The 21840-nt window shown below is 38.9% G+C and overlaps 1 non-coding gene and 1 pseudogene across 1 annotated transcript; both read right to left on the bottom strand.

The window, feature by feature from the left end:
• LOC141589679 (sucrose transport protein SUC2-like) overlaps nt 1-5880 on the bottom strand; it is a 35969-nt pseudogene extending 30089 nt beyond the window's left edge.
• Nucleotides 5881-18572: 12692 nt separating this feature from the next.
• On the bottom strand, nt 18573-18679 carry LOC141620044 (small nucleolar RNA R71). The gene has a single exon (XR_012531870.1). It is a non-coding gene; the product is annotated as a small nucleolar RNA R71 (small nucleolar RNA).
• Between the last annotated feature and the right edge of the window lie 3161 nt (nt 18680-21840).

Genomic DNA, 21840 nt, shown 5'->3' with positions numbered 1-21840 from the left:
ATTCAAGCTGGGACTAGGTCCTAGGTGAGTATTTCGGCCTTCATCATAGATAGGTCTTTATAGTCTTTGACGAGTATATGTTCACTGCTTAATAGCCTTTGTGTTCCTGACTAGTGGATTTATATCCAAGTTGGGGCATGACCTCGTTACTTATTTTGATAGTAAGTGGTCAGCTTAAGTACTAGCCAACCCTTTGGTGGACTCCTTAGGGTACTCACTTTGTTTTAAAAAAATTGTGGGTCTTGGGTGCGGTGGTGTGTATCCGCATGTCTAGGTCTGCGCAGATTTTAGGCTAGGGTTGTGTTGTGTCTTGGCCATGTTTTATTAATATTAACCGCTGAGCCAAGATACTGGTTCGATTACCTTCCCTACCTCGTGGTATAGACTCGAGTTACAGAGTGACTATTGACGGTGCTAAGAACTTATGCCTGTCTTTGATATATTGCCCTTTCTTGTTTGATGATTCTATGAATCATAGAAGGTGAGATGCAAGCCGGCTATGGTTGATAGAGTTTGGATTCCTGGATGTTATGTGATTCACATGATAGAGTAGTATGAGTCGGTCTAGTATTCACATGCTAGGACTATGTGTTGTTATACTGTTGTTCACATGATAAGCACGATTGTCTAGCATCTATATGCTAAGGCTATGTGTTATTCATATTCATATTCTTATGTTTACATGTTATATTAAATATGACGATTCGTGGCTGGGAGGACTCGAAGTTACTCTCCACTGAATTGTGGCTTTCGTGTTTGTATAAAATGCGATTGACAGGTTGAAGATTTAGATGGGGTCACAGACGAGCTAGTGAGCATAAGGAACCTTGGACCTAGTTTGGCTATTCTTATAGTAAACCTTTTAACTTTTGGTTTTGTATATAATTTGAAGGGACATATGTCTCCCTTTTCTATTTTGGGTTTGTATCATTACATTTTCTTATCGTTAGCTATGGCATGTAAATTAGTTCGTTAGCATTGCAGGTTTTGGCACCCTCCTCTTGGGAATGTTGGAAATGTTTGTGATTGGCTTAGGAAAGTTTTAAAAATTACAGGTTTTGTCTAGTTGAACCAATTACAAACATATCCTGTCAGTTTTTCTGTAGAATTTACGCGTTTAGTTATCGCTAAATTTAAGGGTGTCACAGGGCTCAAGCTTCAACAAGGAGAAGGTGGTGGACTTCCAGCCTAAGTCCACAGATGCCGGCATGCGAGATTTAGAGGAGAGGGCTAAGCTACTTCTTACAGCCCCTTATCCGGAGAGACTAGTGCCGACGAAGGAACAAGTATATTTCAATAAGTTTGAAAAAGTTATTCGTAGCTTAAATGTACAAGTTCCTTTTCTTGAGTTAGTCAATCAAGTGCCTGCTTACACTAAATTCATGAAACAACTCTTGTCTAAGAAAAAGTCACTTAAAACTGTGCATACTGTAGCACTCACTGAGGAGTCATGCTCCTATTTGACCCATACCGCACCACATAAATTAGCTGACCCAGGTAGCTTTTCCGTTCCTTGCAATATTGGTACCTTCTCAATTGATAAGGCATTATGTGACTTAGGAGCTAGCATTAGCGTCATGCCCTTGAGTCTAGCTAGGAAGCTGAGATTGGCTAGGTTTGCAGTCACCGATATGACAGTACAGATGGCTGATCGATCTGCGGTCCAGCCAATAGGAGTCTTAGAAGACATTCCTGTGCAAATAGGAAAGTTTTTATTCCCTGTTGACTTCGTTGTACTAGACATGCCTGAGGATGCCCACATACCTATCATACTAGGTAGACCATTTCTGCACACTGCTGGTGCAGTTATTGACGTTGGTTCGGGAACTTTGACCTTCAAAGTGGGAAAGCATTCTATTGTCTTTGCCCAGACGGCTAAGAAGAAAGACCCCATGTGGCCCGTTACTTGTAATACGGTTTCTGAAAAGAAATCGTACTTTGTGCTTCCTGATATGTCTGTCTCTATTCCTATTCCTGTTGTGACACCTCCGCCCCAGATTGGGAGCAAATTGGAGGAAGATTCGTCTGTTTTACATATTGCAGGAGCTGGTTTGGGGAAGGAAGAGCCGCTTGTTGCTCCAGCTGTGACGGAGCCAATCGTCTCAAGAGGCGGCCTAGGGTGTCTTAGCTATGGCACTGACGAGGAGCTTGAGGATGAGCCAGTCAAAGTAAGGGAGTCCGACTTGGAATTTGATGAGCCAGAAGAGGTCGTTGAGTGGGAAGATATCTAGAATGATCCGTTGAGTCCTGCGGATGCTGAAGTTGAAAAGAGTGCAGCTGAGAAGATGAGCACTGTTGAGGCTACCTCTAGTAGCCAGGAGCCGACCAAGTGGGCCATCCCGTGGCCGTTCTTGATCAACTATTAGTTGATCAAATGCTTTATCAAAAAACTTTCATTTATTTGCTTTTGTTAAGACTGTCTATTTACCGTTTTTCGTATGTGCGAGACTTCGCATTTTATTTGGTTTGCTTAGGATTTTGAACACTTTAGATGGTTACTTTGGGTTTTGCGCAATTTTGGGCGCGGTATTATTGTGCATTTGCAGGTTTGTAGACCTCATTAGCTCGAGTAATGGAGCTAATTCGAAGAAATCAGAAGTTACAGCAGTATTTTCAGTCGATCGACTGGTATGTATAGTCGATCGACTGGCTGCATAGTTCCAGGAGCTTCTGTTCCTATTCACTCTGGTCGATCGACTGGGCTAAGTGGTCGATCGACCGCCCTGCACTGATGTACCTGTTCACGACCTCTCCCCTGATGTGTTTGGTCGTTTGCGGAATTGAGGGAGTTTTCTACTCCACTTTATCTTCCGTCATTTTATTTATTTCTTCTATTTTTCTCAATTGTACACATAATTACCGCTTCATTATTGTTTTCTCGGTTTTATGCGTGGTACTCTGTTTGTCTTTTCAGGTATTTATTAGTAGCACTGCTGGCTACTGAAACCTCCTAGCTCACGCTGGTTTGGGGAGGTTTCCTTTTGCTGCGCTTAAAGTCTTGTGAGTTCCCGAGTTCCACTTCATGTCTCATTTATTTATTTCTCGCAAATTCCCGTTTCTCTTTTTTTTTTCATTACATGATTTTGCACAATGGGGACATTGTGCGATTTGGTTTGGGGAAGGGTTTTGCGTCGCATATCATTTGCTTGCATTCACGTTTACATTTCTGTTTGCATTGTTTATTTTATTTCTCACATATATACATAAATTCAAAAAATTGAAAAATTTCAAAAATTTCAAAAAATGCACGTTTATTTTAGCATATAGGTCGAGTCGGAACGGTAGTATTTCAATGATGACATTGCATTTGCACCTGTTTTTGCCTAAGCCTTGCTAATTAACATGTTATTAGTAGAATCACGTATGCATATCTACGAGTTTTCGTTAAATTATTTTGCTGAGCTTAAGACTTGACTTAGATTTTTGGCAAGCTACATCATATTTCTGAGTTATTAGAGCCTATAACTGGTGACATCTATGACCAGTTCATCTAGGAATGTGAGTAGTACTCCTTATGAGGCATGTTTCCTTAATTTGCATAAATATGAACTTGATCTACTTAATACCTGCATGCATTCGGTTTGTTGTTTGTTGACACACGTGGTAGAGGTTTCCCTTTTTCTCATTTTGCCCATAAGCTCCACACTGCCAAAAATAGCCTTTTTGTCCCGTTAACTACATCCTACATTCAGCCTGCCCTTGTCAAGCTAGTAGTTTAGTTGTTGGGATTGTCACCTTGTTTTTGGTAGCCTTTTGCTATTTTGAGATGTTGTTGGGAGAATAAAAAGGAAAGAAAGAAACAAAGAAAAAGAAAAAAAAAGAGATGAAAAATAATCCGAAAAAGAAAAAAAGAGGAGTTCTGTACTGTTCAAAACGGTCGATCGACTAACCATTATGGTCGATCGACTGAGGTTCGAAAAGAAAGAAATCAATTCGCATGATTCAAGTCCTTATTAATTGGCGATTTTTGCTCCCATGTTGCAATTATATCTTATGGGGAGTTGGTTGATTACTGTTATATTGGAGTTTGTGAGATTTGTGCTTGCTAATAGCACCGTTTCGATTGATTTTGAGCAAGAAGTTGGATGTTGCCGTATGGTTCTGTTAGGTACTAGCTTGATCACCTGTACCTCCACTTTCCCATAAATGTTTTGCCTCTTCTTACCCATTACCTCACATATCCATATATACCTCGGCGTGTGTCATGGTCATTTGTTGGTTGGAATGCGTATGTACGGTTGTAGAGATCACTTTCATATTATATTGCTGGCATGTTCTTATAGGTCGTAGTTAGGTGAGTGTCACTACAAAATGATTTCTTTCTATCTTTACATTATTCACCTGTGCTTATTTGAGTGATTTGAGCGACCCGTGAGAGTCCAGTTTGATAAGTCTCTATAGTTGACAGTTCAACAGTTTTTAACGACTTTATAACTCGTTTGCATGATTCATACGCTAATTGATTTTCTATATAACGTAACCTAGAACATTCAGTTTATTATCAAGTTTTTACTCAGTTCTTTACCAAGTTCTTTATTCAGTTTTCATCAGTTTTAGTTTATCATCAATTAGGGTTCAAGGATTATTTCGGTATTGAATACAATTCACTTTGACAATCGGCTTTGTTCTTTTCCTTCGCAATTCACACGGTATTCTACTGTTTTTATTCAGTTATTTTGCTTTCTTTCATAGATATAGAATTGCTAGATCAGTTTCCCCAAAGCCGAATTATCATCTTATGTTAATTGTTTCTTTCGCCGTTTTAATCATGAATTCTGTAGTTTATTTAGCCAATTTTATTGTTGCCTTTATTTTCAGTATGAGTAGCTAAATAGCTTGTGCTAGGATGTAGGGGAACTGTAGATTAGGCGGCGTAGAATAGTGGACTGAAATCGCGTGTCAGTCGATCGACCGCCATACCTGGTCGATCGACTGACCACGTGAGGTGTTACCTCCGTTTTAATTGATTTAAATTCTATATTTGACGAATCGAGTGCACGCGACTAGTTGAATGTTTAGGAATTGACTGACCCGATAAGATCGAGAGATAGGGACAGTTGCTAGATCACCAATTAAAATGACTAAACTATGCTGAGATCGAAAGATAGGTAAAGTTTAGATTTTTAGTCACTTTTCAGGACGAAAGTCAGTATTAGTGATATTAGGGACTTATAGCGAGATCGAAAGATGCTATCTGTTAAGAGTGGACCGAGAGGACCTCTTGTTTTCCCGCCTCATGTGTTTGATTTAGACCTACCTAGTATGCTGCCGCCGAAACTATAGTGAACCGATCATCTTAGCACCCTTTTAATTCTTGATTTCATCTACTGTTTAGTTTATATTTACTTTTATTGCCTTAGCTATAGATCACTCAAATCAATCAACCCCCACATTATGTTACCTCAAGACTAGAAATAGACAATTATTAATTACATTCGCCTCTTTGTGGTTCGACCCTGCTACCACTGTCTATAGTTGTAGTTAGATTATAAATATTATTTTTGGTGCTTACAACGACAGGCATCACCTATAGCCAAGGTCCGCAGCAAATCCAATCAAAAGCACTACAAAACAAATCAATGTGGTGCCAATTGTGATAAAAGGTTTTTGTCTACCAAACTTAGATTTGGACCTATCACTCGTATAACCCACAATTGGTTGGACCAATATACCCGAGATTGGTCCACATAACCATATCAAGGACGACATTGAGTGACTAACCCCTAATAGCTGAACATAGGGTGTCAAGAGCGACAATTGTAGTGCCCACCCAAATTACACCCCAGCCGCAATCGACACGACCGAGATGATATTCCAAAATGGTGTTGCTGTTTCTGTTGATACGTGTCTCTTAGGCTCATCAGAATTCATATTATCCATGATTACTCTGCTAAATTAACAATGAGCTTGTGTATATTTTTCAAGTAATTAGTTTAGCTCTCACGATAATATTAAAATCAAAAGTAAGAATTACTTTTTGTGATGAAAAACTCCAATATGTAGGTATTTAAATCGTGAAAATTGATAGAAATGCAGTTCAAAAGAAAGTTGTATTGAGTTGTAATATGGATAAGCACATAATTAAGATGATTTGGATTTTAGATTAGGGAAAATGATACAAATGCGGTTAAAACCAAACATGTATGGTTGAATGTATAATCACTTAGCTGCCTTATTAAGAAGGAGATTAACTAAAAATATCATTTCCTCATAACGTAATGTATAATCTATAATGATATGTCAAGTACACCGATTCAAACTAGAATTCACACTAGATATAGTAATCAACCAAATTTTTATTAAATAAAATTCAAATTTGCCAATTTCAACCAAAATTTTCATCAAGTAATGGTGATAAACTAGTTCGGAAAAGGTTTTATTTTTCCTTACTTATTTTAATATGTTGGTTAAATAATGTACAAAAAAATAATGAGTGCTTGTATGTAGAAGATACTAGAATAAAAAATTCCGATATGAATCAATCTTGTACGCCTCAATCTATAATCAAACAAATTAATTTAAATTTAACTATTAATTTTAATTGATCTAAATTTTGATGATTACATCCAAAATATATTCAGGCTCGGACTCAAATGACCAAGCTAATCCAATCAAACAAAATACCCAAGATATAATCAAAAAACGCATCAATCTATAATGAACCGAACTTAAATTATTTACAAGTTAAGTGCCCTTCAATCTTAAATCAATTGGTGAAAGAAACACTTCTGCAACATAAGTTAATGATTCATGGCAAATGCCACACACGGAAGAAAAAAAAAAAAAAAAACTCAAGTCCTGCATTAAACACTTTTCAACTCAACATACACATCCACCATTATTTCTCAAGCAACCATTAAACATGAGTTATATAAGAACTCCATGGCAGAGCCGGGTTGGTTGAAATGCATTAATTGATGTTACGGTCATAAGTCGGGTTCCTTGTCGGGGCCCACAACCTAACCCTTTCCGACCAATTTGCTTGTCCCGTCGGCATGAGTTTTCTCATCCCCGCGTTTCGAATCCCGATTGAGTTAGGTGATCATAAGTCCTTCTGTCTCATTTCAAACTTTCAAAAACCACTTTTGTGCCATTATAATGGCCGTTTCAAACCTCGGTCTTTCGCCGACCGTCGCATTTTAAAAGCACGCCTTTCTAGGCCGTCATAATGACGATTTTTAAACCTGGTTTTCTACAACCATTTCAAAGCACGCCTTTTCTAGGCCATCGTAATGACGATTTTCAAAACCTGGTTTTCTACAACCATTTCAAAAAGCACACCTTTCTAGGCCGTCGTAATGACGATTCTCAAACCTGGTTTTCTACAACCATTTCAAAAGCACGCCTTTCTGGGCCGTCGTAATGACGATTTTCAAACCCGGTTTTCTACCACCACTTCAAAAACACCTTTTTACGCCGTTATAATCGCCGTGTCAAGGCACAGATTTTAACCCGTTTCGCACCGACACAATGGCTCTTTCAGAACCCGAAATTAGCACACCCCTTTTTCGAGACTGCTGCAAATCACGAGGACCATACACCGTCCCCGAGACCTTTTCAAAACTCGATTTTCAAAACATACCATTATGAATTTCAAAAACCGTCTTAAACAACACCACCATTAGCTAGGATTTTGAGCTGTTATTAAACAGTTGTATGTAGTTGGCAACCTGTTATTAAACAGTTGTAGTTCGCAATAGAAGCTTGTTAATACCTGTTTACGAATAGCCATTTTGCAATTCGGTGTAATCGATTTAATTTTCATTCTCCTCAAACTTTAGCTAGGATTTCGAGCTTCTCGACAGTTTGTAAACCACTTTAACATAAATGGAGCGGCTCAAAGAAATGAGCCAAGATCCGACAAAAGAATGTGGTAAGAGTATTTCACAAGCATGGATAGCTCAGCTCTTAGAGTTTTTCAATATTTTTTTCTCGTGCTTATGAGTCAAACTGAGCTTGGATCGGCCTTAAATTATTGATAAACTTTATGACCATCCCATGGTAGTAGGCAATGAAGCAAAAAAAAGTGTTTAGGCCTCCAAAGGTATTTACAAGCAAGACGCAAAGAACGAGAATAAAAGTAATAGTCCGATGTTAATGAGGAGAGGGAAACGAGGGGGGAGGGAAAGGGGAAGAGAAAGGAGGAGGACGGAGGCGTCTGGGAAAGAAATGGGAAAGGAAAGGAGAATGGGAAGCAGAATGAGCAAACGAAAGAAAATGCTATTGTTAATGTCTATGCTAATACGTAAAATCTATTAACCTTTTACATTATTCAAGTAAAGTATTTCATAATTTTTCTAGAACTTTCATGCGATTTTTACATGTTTTTTTTACATAAAAGAGTTGATTACAATTTATTTATTTTAACCAAAGAAGGAAGGTATGGTAAGGGGAAGTAAGCCCGAAAGGGGAAGGGGAAGGGGAAGAAGAAGGAAGGAAAGGTGGAGAGGAGAAGAGAAGAATAAGGCGTAAGAGGCGGGTATTGGGAATGAAGAGGAGGCATAAGGGACGAGTAAGGGTAAGAAAAAGAAGAGGGCGTGTAGGGGAAGGGTAGGAGGAATAAGTCATTTTCTAACAATTAACCATTGATAAGTAGGGAATTCAAGTCGTGTTTTTCCTACTATCAAAACAATTTATAAGACTCCGATAAAAAAGTAGTATCTATCGGGTATCGAACACGAGGATGGTAGGGGTTCCTATTCAATTTGATTAAGGTCTATTTTAGTCGAATAATAGGGGATTTTATAACTAATTTAAGCAACTAAATCAATGAGAAAACTAAGGTGTAGTCAATTTATATTAAAACTAGAGTATTCGGGTTCCCCTAAGTGGGTAAAGGTAAACAAGGGTAAATAACCGGGTAAGGGTAAAGGTTAACTTAGGTAAGAGGTCCAATATCTTGGCCTTCCTAAAGAAAGACACATAAATTTCATCAAGTATCAATTCTCAACTTAATCAAGCTATCAAAACACCCTACAACTTTCATTTACAGAGCATTTAAGCAAACAATGAAGAAAGGTGAGAGCTTTCACTCACACAATTTCACAAACACCTTGTGTGCATGAATAAGTAAGCTAACAATTCTACCCAAAACCCAATTATTAATTACCCAAGTTTTACCATTAATTTCCACTTAGGATCCCCCTAAACCCTAGGGGGTCACTACTCACACATCATATTCAAGCAAATGTAAACAATTGGTGAAACACAAATAAGCATGGTAGAAACATGGTATAAATTATAATAATAACAAAGAGAGAAATAGAAATGTAAACAATTGAATTGAAGACAATAAAAGATGAGAAATTGTACCACCACAATGAAAGATTGAGTCTTGGATTAAATAAGAGAAGAGATTCTTCAAAATTTTCAATTACAATTCAATACCCAAATGTAAACTATTGAATAACTCTAAAATAATACTAATTTACTAAAGGATTAAGATTTAATTAGGGAAAGATTAATGCTTGATTAACAAAGTTTGAATAAAAATTAAGTGCTTCAAAATAGCTAAGGTAGTGTCTTTAATGACTAAGAGAAGAGGGGTATTTATATGATCTCCAAAAATTAGGTTACAATTGAGGTTGGTGGGTGTGTTGCGTGTAGAGGAGCCCTCTACCGGCTAACCGGCTGCCGGTGCCCATACCGGCAGCGAGATGTTGTTCATTTGAATCAATTCTTGAGTCTTCAATAGTTGGGGGTGTCGCTGTCAGTTGAACGGTTGCCGGTCTACCGGTAAGGAAGTCCTCTTTCACTCCTTTACTTCATTTTCAAAGATTGGGGAATGTCCCTGCCGGTTGCCGGCCTACCAGTAGGGAACTCTCCTTTCACTTCTCTTCTTCACTTTTCAGCTTCTTCAGGATCTCTCTACCGGGAGGCCGGTTACCGGTGCCTCTGCCAGTAGCGAGATATCTGTCACTTTGGCACCAATTCCGTCTTCAGTTTTTACTAAGGCATAGGGGGAGATCTCTGCCGGCTAGCCGGTTGCCGACCTACCGGTAGAGAGCTATTTCTCAGCATACTCCTCCTCTTTTCCTCCTTACTTTGCCACGAATCTCTTTCTTTCTCGCTTCCTTCATCCAATTCCGGCTCATTCCTACACAAATGAGTAAAATAGTGAAAGCACGGGATCAAGGGAACACAATAGCGAGATGAGGCTCATGAAGCGCCGCTAAATGAGCCAAAAAGCAAGGAAATAAAGAGGAAAATGGTACGAAATTGGCACGCATCAACCATCTAAGCAAAATGTTTAGTTATATTCGGATATTCATGCTCTCAGCAAAGTTAAATACGAATTATTTACAAATGGTTGTAGTTTAGTTTGCAATTGATTCAACCATCAAAACAATATGACAACAAGAGTTTCATTGTGATCTACACGCAACATGTAGAGACATCGGAACCAAATAAAGATACGCTAACATGCACATGAAACGTTAACGATTAAAATATCTTGGGAGACCGTGCGCGAAGCGCGCGGTGTAACCAACTAGTATGAAAAAATGTTTGATATAGCTGAAGCATTGTTGACCACTACCACCCGTTGAAACTGACCAGTATTACCCATTGGAATCGTAAACATCGTATTTTTGCCCTATGTTATTGATAAAAAGCAAAATTTTGAAAGCAATATATATTGTCTTGATTTTGTAAATTTAATTGAACAGAAAAGAGAATACCATACTTATTAAAAGGTACGGAGTTATATTATTCCTTGAATATTACGAGCCCATTCCTGATTTTATTCATTGTCGTCACAATCTTCTTATTTTCCTTGGCTTTCTTTACCCCCTCGACGATGAATCTCCTTCAGTCATTATTCTGTGTTTTGTTTTTTTGGGCTTTGTCATTAACTTCAGTGCGTAGCTCCTCCAGTTCTTCATCTCCTACCGTGCTTTGTTCTTGTTGGGATTTGTCATTGCCTTGCTTTTCAGTGCGTAGCTCCTTCAGCTTTAATCTCCATCACTGTTTGATTCGTCTTGGTATCCATCACTCCCGTAGCTCTTCCAGTTCCTCCTCCTCCTCCTACAAACCATAATTGAATTATGCGGGGTTGAAAATTTTAAGTAGTTTAATTTGTTTTCTCGACTTTTTTTTTTCAACAATCATTGATTACTGGTGGTATTAAAGTCATTTTGCGTGTTTAAGCAAAAAGTAAGCCAAATTGCTCTACTTATAAAAAAAATGGAGGTACCACCGTGAGGACCTTTACCTTCTAAAATTCTACAACGACGTCAAACATTATGCCAAACATAAACGTCCCGTGAATTTCACAGGCAAAAAAACTAGTTTGTATTTCGCATACCTTTACAAAGAAAATGTTCGTTATAGTCGATGTCATTTGATCATTTATGACAAACGGAGACACTAATGTTAGTCTAGTGGTTACTGGTCAGGACAAAATTGATATTGGAACAGGGCCAATTTATTCTATATGTTGTGTCCTTGAATATATGAGTCGATTTCCCTAATATTTGACTCCTTCCAAATCGAATTTAGGTGCGTATACAATAACCCAACCACCTTAATAACTCGGCCGAAATCAACCTAATTATCGCTATGTAGGTACCCTCGGGGATTGATTGTAATGAACTAAACTAATCTTTTATCATATCATTAGCTGCTCCTCAAGTTCTTCACCCCCCCCCCCCTCCGTCCTTTGCTCTTCTTGGTATTCGTCAGTGTCTTCTCCGTCTGTGCTTTGTTCATCTCCGGATCCTTCACTAGTCACTACCTTCAGTCTGATCCTCCTCCATTGATCCATCACGTTTGTCGTTCATATGTTATTCTTCTGATTCACCACTGTTAAGACATATTTGTTGATGATGACATGCTCAATTTAATTGTGCTTCTAAGTGTGTCATTTCAGGATCAACACCACCTCCTCAAGAAAGAATTAATCAATGTGCAAGTCAAGGAAGGTTGATAGAATAATGCTCAAAACTTGTGTTGTAATTGTGTCACTAATGTAAGGGTAAGGGAGTATGGTACTAAGTAACGGTATGTTTGTCTGTGCAACAGTAAGCAAGACTGTTGCTCAGGTCTGAATCACTTGAAGAAATAAAAGTCGATCTTTCAAAATACTTGTGCTTTTAAATATTGACTTCTATTGAGAAGTTTACATTTCTAAATATTCTGAAAAATAATGAAAGATTTTTTTATGAAGAAAAGAATATACCAAATACATCTTTTAAAAGGTATTTCTCAAAATGGCAAAACATTTTATCATAACTTTTGGAAAGAAAAACTTGTTTCTTTCCAAAATTGATCTTTCAAAGTGTCTTCTTTTGATTGTCTAATTTACCTTGTGGCTTAATTTCAAAAACCATTTTAGATGATTACAAATTTTCTTTTCTTCTTTTACCTTTTGGAAAGGTGACCTTTTGAGTGAATAACTTAGAAAGGTCAAAACCATTTGTCTTGTATCAAAAGTTTTGACTTCCAACCTTAGTTCTTCCCCTCTATAAAGGGAGCACTCTTCCTCATTATTTCTCAAGACTTTTTCTGAGAAATTAATTTGAATTTGCAAAAACATTTTCAAGAGTTCTAAGTTTTTCATTTGTTTGCAAAATCTTTCTAAGTCTTCAAGTGACAACAGTCTGTTCTACTGTTGCTTTAAGTATTGTACTTCCTTACCTAGAATCTTTTGATCTTATAAGTTGTCCTCCTCAACTCTTCTTAGAATAAGATAGAGGAAACTTGATCTTGTAAACATTCTAAGTTAGAGAGTCGAATTCTTAGACGAAGTAGTCCTTGAACTCTTGTCGCAACCGAAGTAGGTTGTTGGTCCTTTTTATTTGAAGGGTTTTAAGTACTCGGAGTAGATCACTTAATTAAAGCAATAAAAAGAAGATTGGACGTAGGCCTTTAGAGTGTTGGCCGAACCAATTCAAAATTGCCTTGTTGATCTCTCGCTATTTTATTTCCGCTGCAACTCTTATTTACTTGTGTTCCTCACGCTTTCTTACAACAGTACTGAATACTGTTACTTTTGTACAGTAGCTTTACTTCATCAACTAAGACGAACTAAGTAACAGTCTGAACAACTGTTGTACTCAAGAACTCAAACAATGAGATATATTACTTAATTAATCCTTCGTTTGCTTAATGTATATAGTTTCATCCAACATCAACATTCAACTTACTTCTAAATGTCCAAACTTTGGAAATTATCTCTATGAGGAACAGTAGAGCAGCAACTCCCTTGCTCAGCGTGTGATACACAGTGATCTTGTCCACTTGCGCCCTTCTCACTCTTCTACAACTGCTGCAATTGCGGTCTTCTCCCTCTTCTACAACTGCGGCTAATTCTTTCTTCATCGATCTGCTCTGTCTTTCTTCGTTTCTTCATCGCTCCTTTCTAATCCTTATCTCATCTTTATTCTCTAAATTGCTTCTCTTATATTTATTTCATCTTGATTCTTATTCTAATCCTTATATCATATCTCATCCTCATTGAATTACTTGATATCGATTCTCTAAATTACTTGGTATTGATTAGTTATTCAATCTCAATCATCAATTATTGTAACCCTTTTCCCTCATCAAACAACAAAACCCAATTTGCCAACCCGAATAACCATATCCTTGAGACGGCGAAATCGGGGAGATGGTTCATTGTTGGGAGATGAAGATGATGAAGATGGCCATATGTAGGGCTACAACTATTGGTGTTTCTCGATAACCTCTTCTGTAATTAATAATTCGATTTGGGCAGTAGCTTCAAAGAGACTGTGGATCTGGATTTTTTTAATGCATGTGGTTATAACTCGCTCAAGCCCAGGTATTGATTTCATTTGCTGATTTCCTCTTTTTAGTTTACTAATTTGTTGTGTATTGATTTCATTTGCCGATTTCCACTTTTTAGATTACTAATTTGTTGTGTTTTTATTTCCTTCTTTACCCAATAATATTTCCTCCTCACTCTGCAACCTTTATTCCCGTCATTGCATGAAGGGCCGTTTAAGGACATGTCTCATCCAATTAGACCTCGCTTGCAAGAGGAGCGAGTCCGGACATTACATTTTCATAGATTTACGAAATTTTTTGTTCACTAATCCGCCCTAAACCCTTTAACATGATTGTTCATGGACCCAAAATTTGACACTGAACCCAGAAATTTGATTACCAAACTACTCTTTTAAGAGCAAGCATATACCCACACACCGTCTCGTAAGCTAATAATTATCTTCCTTCCACTCATTAATAGAACCTTTAAAAAATTGCCTGTGAAATTATATGCTTTACAATTCCGAGGTTTGGAAAATACTGTATTAATAGTATTGATCTAATTGTGATGGATTTGAATCCTTTCGCAAGGGAGGCATTACTGACTTGGCTGTAAGTTTGACCAATGCTCTGGTGGCATATGTTTTATACAACTTTCTTATTGTGCCTAATTGTTGCCTGTTATTGATTTTTATTTTTATTTGTTGTTCAGTGGCGCTGGCCAAATGGGTATCTAATATCAAAATTACAGAGGCATACTGGAACTGTTACTGCAATTGCATTTACTCGCAGGACTGGTGCTGCATACCAGCTGTTGTCGTACGTGTTCTTTACACCTAGGGTACAACACTCACTACAACCATTTTCCTTCCCAGATATGTACCCATGTTGGAATTTAAGTATATAGTTCGTTGTTTTGCTTGACTTAGTTCATTGTTTTACAATATTTGTTGTTCAATTTATCGAGTCTTAGTGGTCTTTGTTAGGTTTATGCTAATCGTTGGAAGAGGGAGATGGAACAGCCAGATGGTTCACATTATTCTGGTAATGTCCCTTTTTCAATTTACTATCTTCTTAATTCTAAAATCATATATCATGCTGTTTTATTTCCTTTTCGTAATGAATATAACAAACCCGAGGGTTCATCATGGTTGATTAATGGATGTCTCGCCCTTCTAAAAAAAACATGGAAGTTATTAGCTTTATTGCGGTATATGTCTTCCCTTTCAATAAATAAGGACTACAATGAATTTCTTACTCGAGTTTGGTAATTTATGGTATTGCTTTTCATTCTGAATTTTTGCGAACCATAAACTAAAGCTAATTACTGATGTTTACGAACAAACATCAGGCTAACAATGATTTCTAACTTGAGTGCTATATATAAGATGTACTCCTAAACTAAAGATAATTACTAAACGAACAAACATCTATAGTAATTATCTAATAGTAATGTTTTTGCTATACAAAAAAATGTAGCCATTATTTTCAATTGTTACCTTAGAGTATCTAGCTAATATAATTGTTACATAAACAAATATTATTAAAAAAAAGGTTATGCGTAATATGCAAGGGTAATATTTTCAGATTAGGTTGTTACGCAGGATGAGAGAGAAAAACCCAAAAAAATCGTCGCATCTCAATCTAATAAACCCTAATTTCACGCAAACGATGGCTAAAACAAGGAAAAATTCCAAAAATCCAAAAAATACGAATTCTAATAACCGATCAACAGGCTCTGCGTCGAAGATTAGGTATGAAGTTTTGGAATCTCTGGATGAGGAACCGATGGTGGAAGATGTCTCTGAGGAGGAGGAGGAACAGGTGATTATACCTTTGGATCTTACTCAGACGATGGTCCCTATTCCGGAAGAGGGGGATTTTATTGGAGAACATGCTGGGGCTTGGACGGAAGTAATACGGAGGAAGAAAACGCCTTCTCCGGCTTCCCAACACACGCCGGTTGACTGTGGTAAGGTTACCCTACAATTATCTGAAGCTGATGTTTTACCTGAGATCGACTATTGGGCATCTTCCTTATATGGGTACATTATGGGGACTAATCCACCTTGGAATGTGGTCTCTGGGTACCTTAAACGTATATGGAAGAACTATGATGTTGATAAGATCTCTTTTATGCCAAATGAAATTTTCATTGTTAGATTTAAAACTGTGGAGAAGATGAAAGAGGTGGTGAACTCAGGACACTTTATGTTTGATAACAAACCAGTCATCATTAATGAGTGGACACCTGATGTTGGTTTGGTTAAAAGTAATGTTCAAACTGTTCCTATTTGGCTTAAGTTGTCTGGGTTAGATCTAAAATTCTGGGGGATTGATTGTCTGAAAAAGATTAGTGGGCTCATAGGGGATTTTGGCCGCTGTGTGATATATGATTTATTTGCACCGAATTTCCCTTTTTCTTTTACGCATTCCGACTCATATCGAGTCGGTTTCATATGCCTTTCCTTGTATTTTGTGCCCAACCCCCGTACCTGTGATTTCGTGTATCCTCTTGCAGGAATCGAGTCGAGTATAGAGGAATTGGGGGCAAGGAAGGCATCTTAATGCCTTTACATGAAGAAAAGGGAGATAAGGGGCTAGGTGTGATCCTCAGCCGGCAGGCCGGCAACCAGCCCATCGTTAGGGGATACTGCTGTGAGGAGAAAGGGAAGAAAACAAGCCAACATGTGTTCTCTGCCGGCAGGCCGGCAGCCGGCCCACCGGCAGGGAACACAAGCCTATACTTAGAATTTTTGAAGAAAAGTTTTTGAGCCAAAATTTGAGAGACTCGCTGGCGGCATAGGTAGCCGGCAGTCGGCCAGCCGACATGGAGCAGCAGGAGTGTAGAAGTGAAGAAGAAAATTTGAAGAAAAGGTATCCTCTGCCGGTAGGCCGACAGCCGGCTTACCGGCAGAGAATATCAACAGGTCTAATTCACTATGAAAATTCAAGATGGCGCTGCCGGTTGGTGTAGCAGGAAGCCGGCCCGCCGGCACAGGGTTACGCAGAACGCAAATGGGCTTTTTCTCATTTCCTCCCTTAATCCAATGAAACACTATATATACCCCTCCCCTAATCAATTGTAGAACATAACCCTAGATCTGAAAACTTTCCCAAATTATTGTAATCTTTCCATAATCAAGTTTTAATCTTTCCATAATTATTATTAATTACTTAGTAAAAATTAGTTAGTATTAGTAATTGTCAATTGTTTACACTTGGTCTTTGAGGATTGTATTGGGAGATTTTGAAGGATTTCCTTCATTTATTCAATCAAAGCAATCATCTTTACTTTTGTTGGTACATCTCTTCTCTTATTTACTTTGTTAATCAATTGTTTACATTTTACCTTGTCTCTTATAATTGTTGAAACCTTTACCATGTCATATCTTTTTGTTATTTGTTCTTTTCCATTTATTTGCTTGAACAATTTAAACATGAGTGAGTAGTTACCCTTCTAGGGTTTAGGGGGAGTCTAAATTGGATTATTGGGCATGATAGTTTGATTATTTTGAGTCTTTGGTGAAGAATTTGTCTTTCTTAGTATTGCACACAAGGTGTTTGATGAATTGTGTGAGTGAGAACTTGTGCTTTTTGTATTAGTTACTTAATTCCTCCATTAAATGAGAGTTTGTGGTGGTCTTGTTGCATGCTTTAGAATAGGTCGTTGCTTAATGAGAGTTGGTAATCACCTTTAGGATAATCAAGAGATTGATTTCCATCCTAGGACAAACCTTCATCATAGACTCCTTGAATCAACTTGTTTGCCCATAAATCATTTAGATAACCCCGAAAACCCTAGCCTTTAATCTATTGAATACATATTTCCTCAATAGTTTGTTTAGTTGCATCAAGAAGTTTAAACCAAAACCCTTTTCCTTCAGTTTTGACTAGACTAGACTCATATTTAGACTAAGTAGAAACCCCCTCCATCCTTGTGGTTCGACCCCGATTTACGCATTAAATTGGGTTATATTTTGTTGGTGGTAAGAGACTTGACCCTACCGATAAATCTTACTCATCAAATGGCGACGTTGTCGGGGATGGCGTTAGGTTATATTTAGTTTTACAAGAGTCTTAGCTTTAGTCTTATCTCGCTTGTTAGTTTGTTTTAGTAGTTGTGTGTTTCATTGTAGAGTGTGTGATTTCTTGCCTTCCCCTAGTGTGTAAAGACACTAGGAGACTAACGGTTTATTGAGTGCATGCCTAGAAGGAACCACCAAGCTCTACTCTTCAATTCCGACCCCGAGAGGCTTTTTAGGACCTTGAGGACAAGGACCCTTGATAGAGTTCGGAACCCTCCACGGGCAAACATTTATCAACCAAATTCACACACCCCACAAAATATTGATACCACATCCACACTTCAACCAAACATCACAATTGAGACTCTAATAGAAAACGCTTTTCACAACTTCCCTATTCCAAATAACCAACCTCAATCACCGCCCCCTCATATACCAAATCCTCCACCACAAATGGCTCTACGAGATCACAATCGGCCTAACCATAATGATTCATGTAACCCTATTAATTTTGGCACATTGGCCCCAAACAACTTTGAAATGCATCCCGCCCAAGTCGGGTTGATTGAGAAGGATTTGTTCGGGGGGCATATTGAAGAGGATGCCCATGCTCACCTCCGGAAGTTTAAGAGGAAGGTTTCAATGATGAAAAAGAATAGGGTGTCCGAGGACACCTTGAGAATGATGTTGTTTCCGTTTTCATTGACGGGCAAGGCGGATCGGTGGTTGAACATTCATCCCCCGGATACCTTCACGACATGGGATGCCTTAGCTAAAGCATTCATGGCCAAATATTACCCTTCATCAAAGACGGCAATGCTCCGTAATGAGATTCATACATTTCAACAAGAAGACGGGGAGTCTTTAGGTGAAGCTTGGGACCGATATCAAGACTTAATAGCAAGTTGTCCCCATCATGGAATCCCGGAATGGTACATCACTCAAACATTCTTTCAAACTTTGCTAACGAGGACTAAGGAGATGGTAAATGCCTCCGCGGGGGGAGGATTTGATCACTTGAATGATGAAGAGGGCACGACATTGATCAAGAAAATGGTAGATTCGGAAGCAAACTATGGTTCTAGAGGAAACATGCTAAGAAGGAATGGGAAGTTCCCTAAGGAAAACCCCTCCAACTCCGAGACAAATGCCAAGCTCGACTTACTCACAAAACAACTTGAAAAGCTTCAAAGAAATCAAGTGCACCAAGCCACGACCTCACATGGGCCACCCATGGAGGAAGTGGTACAAGCTTCAAGTTGTGAGCTTTGTGGAGGGAGCGGTCATACCTTTGATTTGTGTGCCAACAACTATAATGGTGGATATGAAGAGAATGTTCAAGATGTTAATGCTTTCCAAAGCTATAACAACAATACAAGACCACCAAGACCAACCTACAACAATCCCAATGTCTACAATCCCAACACTAACTTCTACCATCCCGGTTTAAGGAACCACCCCAATTTTAGCTACAAAAGTGCCAATGTTCAAAACCCACAACACCTTCAACCACAAGCCCCAAATAATCCACCCGATTTTTCTCAACCAAGGGGAACATTCCCCAACCAAAGGACTAACCCCGGAAATCAAAACCAATGGCCAAACAACAATCAAAACCAAAACTATGGTAACCAACCAAAAGGGTACCAAGATTTTGGTGGAAATCAAAGCAACCAAGGGTTTAACAAGGGGAATCAAGTGAACCAAGCAAATCAAGGATTTGGGCAAGGGTATGTTCAAGGGTTTCAAGAACAAGGACAAGGATCAAATCTCAACAACAATGGTCCTAGAGCTAACTTCCAAGGGGGACAAAACAACAACCAAGGTTCCAACACTCGGTATGACTATGGGTTTCCTCTACCCATATCCAACCAACCTTATCAAGAACCCCAAGGGGAGCTCTCCCAAGTTGAGCTTTTGAAGATGATAAAGAACATGCAACTTCAACATAGTCAAGAGATGGCTAATTTTGCCAAGGCAACCCAACAAGAACAAGCAAACTTGAGGGCTACCTTCCTTAAAGACATGAGAGACATGGAATCAAGGATGGCCTCTTACGCTATGGCTAACCCTCAAAGGCCACCCGGTAGTCTATTGGCCCAACGATAAAGTTCCAAGGACGCCTCAAATAGCCACCATGCTCATGCGGTAGTGTTAAGGAGCGGTGTAGAGCTTGAGGACCCCTACAAAGACCTCGAGTTGGAAGTTGATGAAGAGCCCAAGGGGAATGGGTTGGGAATGAATGGTGAAGAGGGAAGCTCACCCATGGTATCGTCGACTAAAGTTAGTGAAGATAAGAAGGGGAACAAAGCTTGTGAAGATTCGTCAAGTATTGGAATTCAAGTGGATAAGGATGTTGATGGATATGTGGAAAACCTCCCTTATGAGGAAGAAGCTATTGAAGAAGTACCTTTGCAACACTCTAAGAAGGTAACAAAGAATTCGGCTCCTCCAAAGGTATCTTCCAATTCTCAACTTGTTCCTAAAATTCCTTACCCTTCAAGAGCCATTAAGAGTAGGGAAAACCTTAAGTATGCCAAGTTTTGTGATATGCTTTAGAAACTTGAGGTTACCCTACCCTTTACGGAAGTGATTATGAACATGCCAACTTACTCAAAGTTTTTAAAAGATATTTTGACCAAGAAAAGAGTCTTGGGTGACCAAGAGATAGTGGCTATGGAAGAGGCATGTAGTGCTCATATCCTTAACAAAATGCCTACTAAACTTGGTGACCCGGGAAGCTTTTCAATCCCATGTATAGTTGGTGGTGTTCCTATATCAAGAGCTCTTTGTGACTTGGGAGCAAGTGTGAGTGTTATTCCTTTGAAATTTGCAAAGAGGATTGACATTCAAAACCTTGCCTCCACTACCATGACTCTCCAATTGGCGGATAGGTCCGTCAAGCGCCCTATGGGGGTGCTTGAAGACATTCCCGTCAAGGTTGGAAAGCTTTTAATCCCCACCGACTTTGTTGTCCTCGATATTCCGGAGGATAGCCATACCCCCATCATCCTAGGTTGGCCATTCTTGGCTACCGGAGGTGTGCTTATTGATGTTAAGAATGGGCGGCTAACCTTCCAAATCGAGGGCAACAATGTTGAATTTAACCTCCCGAATTTGATGAAAGGACCAAAGATGGAAAGGTTAAGCACTATTGAGTTGATTAATGAGGTAGTACATGAAGTAGCTCGAGAAGAAGTGGAAATGGAAGAGGTTTTTCAAATCTCCTTGCATGATGAGGCTATGAAGGAAGATCATGAAGTTGATGAGGAGCTATTGAAGAAAGTGGAGGGTTTTCTCCCTCTAAAGGTACAACTCAAACCCCTATCCCCCTCACTCAAGTATGCTTTCCTTGATGAGGGGGAGGCTTACCCGGTGATCATCAATGCTAACCTAAGTGAGTCCCAAGAAAATAAGCTTTTGCAAACCTTGAAAACTCATAGAGGGGCACTTGGGTATAGCATTGATGACATCAAGGGCTTAAGCCCGAGTTTGTGCATGCATATAATTGTTTTGGAAGAGGGGAGTCAACCCAAAGTAGATGGTATTAGGAGGATAAACCCTAAAATGGCCGAGGTAGTTAAAAATAAAGTGTTGAAATTACTTGAGGCCGGGATTATCTATCAAATAACCGATAGCAAGTGGGTTAGTCCGGTTCACGTGGTACCAAATAATGGGGGGGTACAAATGGTTGAACAAGAGAATGGGACCACCCTACCTACTAGACCGGTGACCGGATGGCGCATGTGTATTGACTATAGGAAACTTAATGCCGCCACCCTTAAAGACCATTTCCCGATTCCCTTTATAGACCAAATGCTTGAGAGGCTCGCGGGCCATGCTTATTATTGCTTTCTAGATGGTTACTCCGGGTTCTTCCAAATTCCCATCCACCCGGATGACCAAGAAAAGACAACTTTCACTTGTCCAATAGGAGTCTATGCTTATCGTAGGATGCCATTCGGGCTTTGCAATGCGCCCGACACCTTTCAAAGGTGCATGATGGCAATCTTTTCGGACTTTCTAGAGAAAAGCATGGAAGTTTTCATGGACGACTTTAGTGCCCATGGGGACTCGTTTTATC

This window comes from Silene latifolia, chromosome 1 (assembly GCF_048544455.1).
Source record: "Silene latifolia isolate original U9 population chromosome 1, ASM4854445v1, whole genome shotgun sequence".
Classification (NCBI taxonomy): domain Eukaryota; kingdom Viridiplantae; phylum Streptophyta; class Magnoliopsida; order Caryophyllales; family Caryophyllaceae; genus Silene; species Silene latifolia.
Note: the sequence above shows the minus strand (reverse complement) of the source record. Positions and strands in the feature narration are given on the sequence as shown.